This window comes from Palaemon carinicauda, chromosome 12, assembly GCF_036898095.1.
Source record: "Palaemon carinicauda isolate YSFRI2023 chromosome 12, ASM3689809v2, whole genome shotgun sequence".
NCBI lineage: Eukaryota > Metazoa > Arthropoda > Malacostraca > Decapoda > Palaemonidae > Palaemon > Palaemon carinicauda.
Genome location: NC_090736.1, coordinates 15,450,238 through 15,453,310, shown reverse-complemented (window position 1 = coordinate 15,453,310; position 3,073 = coordinate 15,450,238).

Here is a 3,073-nt window from a genome sequence, read left to right as displayed (position 1 = left end):
TTGAATAAAATATCTTGAAAACATTAACGACATTAAAACACATATTTCATATGTATACTATAAAAGGACTTGCGTAAGCCTGTTCAACATAAAAACATTTGCTGCGAGTTTGAACTTTTGAAGTTCCACTGATTCAACTACCCGATTAGGAAGATCATTCCACAATTTGGTCACAGCTGGAATAAAACTTCAAGAGTACTGTGTAGTATTGAGCCTCATGATGGAAAAGGCCTGGCTATTAGTAGGGGATGCAGTTGGCGAAGAATCCATTGCAAGAATGTGGGGGAATCACTTTAGTACCATCCTAAGTTGTATAATTGACCAAGATACCCGAAATCAAGTGGATACTCTGATCAATGTCAATAGGGATTTTCAATATAGTGACCGTATCTCCCAGAGTGACGTGTGCCAGGCTATCAAGAAATTACCTGGTAACAAAGCACCCGGCTGCGATGGCCACCCTATAATTTATATCCTATTTTCTGCACTATTTAACGCCTGTATATTACACCAATATCTCCCCGAAACCCTTCTACTTGTCCACTTAATACCTCTCACAAAAAACAAACTGAAGGATGCCAGTGACCCAGGAAACTACCGCCCCATCGCCATCACAACAATTTCATCGAAAATATTTGAATCCCTTCTGTTCCGTCGCCTTGCACCATTTCTCCACACCGCAGACAATCAATTTGGTTTTAAGACTAACCAATCGACTGACACCTGTATATATATTTTAAAGGAGTTATTGAATTTCTATATATCCTCGGCCTCCCCTGTCTAATTATGCTTTGTAGACGTGAAGAAGGCATTTGACAGAGTAAACTATCTGAAACTCTTATTGAAACTACGCAAAAGGGGAACTCCGATATATCTCATCGGTATATTATACTGTTGGTTCTCAACACAACAGTTCTGTGTCAAATGGGCAGTAGGTCAAGTTGCATACAGGGTTTCCTGTTTATTCCATCATCGAGAGCTCCTGATAGGCGAAAACTTTGGCCCAGGTGCATATGTGTCCTTTTATGACCTTAAAAGAGATCGCCCTCCCCCAGCGACCCTAGTCCCCTAAATTCACCTACGACAATCAGCCTCCCCCGCCAACGCCCCAGCACCTGCCACACCCACGCCCCCTGAGATTTCTGCTCTTATCTCCATAGGTCGACGAAATTCATGGAGTCATTAAGTGTTTTGTCTTGGAACATATACGGGATCAAGCGGAATTTACCTGTCCTTAATGAGTTCTACAATGATTTCCGTGGCATTATTGCACTGCAAGAAACCTTACTCCTCCCCCATGACCTGGCTATCAGTGATTCGGTTCATGCTGATTATAACAGTTTCTCTGTCTCGTCGATGGTTACTCACGACTACATCATTCAAGGTCGTTCGAAAGGAGGTCTCTCTTTTCTATGGCATAGATCACTGGACAAGTGCGTGAAACCAGTGACGTATCAAACTGACAGACTTCTCGGCCTGCAAGTAACGATCGAAGGTAAAACCATAGTAGTGATTAATGCATACTTTCTCTGGGAGTGCCAGTCAAACTTTGATCAGTATTGTATATCACTAGGAGAAGTCCAAGGTATTATTAATGATACCTCCGCTGACCATGTGTGCATAATAGGAGACTTTAATGCGCACCCATCTAGACTTTTCTATAATGAATTACAGCGTCTCTGTTCTCAACAATATCTTCAAATTAGCGATGTTGCCATCCTGCCTCCTTCCTCCTTTAATTATATACAAAACAGAAATAATATGCCCATCACATCCTGGCTTGATCATTGTATTACCACTGACCGCCTGCATAGCTCTATCACTGAATGTATTATACGATACGACCTTTCGTCTGCATTCGATCACATACCCATACAGATCACATTTCACTCACCCTCCCTCCCGGCGGTACCCATCCAAAGGGAGAGGCTACCATCCATCTCATGGGATTTCTCCAACCTCCAAAAATCCACTGTTTTCAAACGCTTATCTGAAAGTAATCTCTGCTCGATAACTCAACCTGCTGAAGCCCTGCTCTGCAATAATCCTAATTGCCGCAACGAACAGCATAAAACAAAACTAAAGGAATTCTACGTAAATATAATAAATGCCTTACGGAGCTCGGGAAGAGACACGTTGAGACTCTCTAGAGGTAACCATCGAAACATACCTGGTTGGAATGACTTAGTTAAAGACCTCTATGCACACTCTCGAGAAATGTTCCTTCTTTGGAGGAACGATGGTAGCCAGAGAGAAGGTCCCCTTGCTCTACAGATGAGACAAGCGAGAGCCCAGTTCAAACTTGCTCTTCGTCAATGTCGTAGCAACGAAAATCAGCTACAAGCCGATGCATTGTCCAGAAAATTGACCAACCATGACTTCCCCCATCTTTGGAAAGATATTAATTCACTAAACCCAAAGTCAAACAAATTATCCCAAAGAGTAGGGGATGCAGATGGCGAAGAATCCATCGCAAGAATGTGGGGGGATCACTTTAGTACCATCCTAAATTGCATAAATGACAGAGATACCCGAAATGAAGTGGATACTCTCATCAATGTCAATATGGATTTTCAATACAGTGACCGTATCTCCCCGAGTGACGTGTGCGCTGTTATCAAGAAATTACCTAGTAACAAGGCACCCGGCTGCGATGGCCTTCCTGCCGAGGCTTTCAAATTCTGCCACCCTATAATTTATATCCTATTTTCTGCACTATTTAATGCCTGTATATTACACCAATATCTCCCCGAAACCCTTCTACTTGTCCACTTAATACCTCTCATAAAAAACAAACTGAAGGATGCCAGTGACCCAGGAAACTACCACCCCATCGCCATTACAACAATTTCATCGAAAATATTTGAATCTCTTCTGTTCCGTCGCCTTGCACCATTTCTCCACACCGCAGACAATCAATTTGGTTTTAAGACTAACCACTCGACTGACACCTGTATATATATTTTAAAGGAGTTATTGAATTTCTATATATCCTCGGCCTCCCCTGTCTACTTATGCTTTGTAGACGTGCGGAAGGCATTTGACAGAGTAAATTATCTGAAACTCGTTTTGA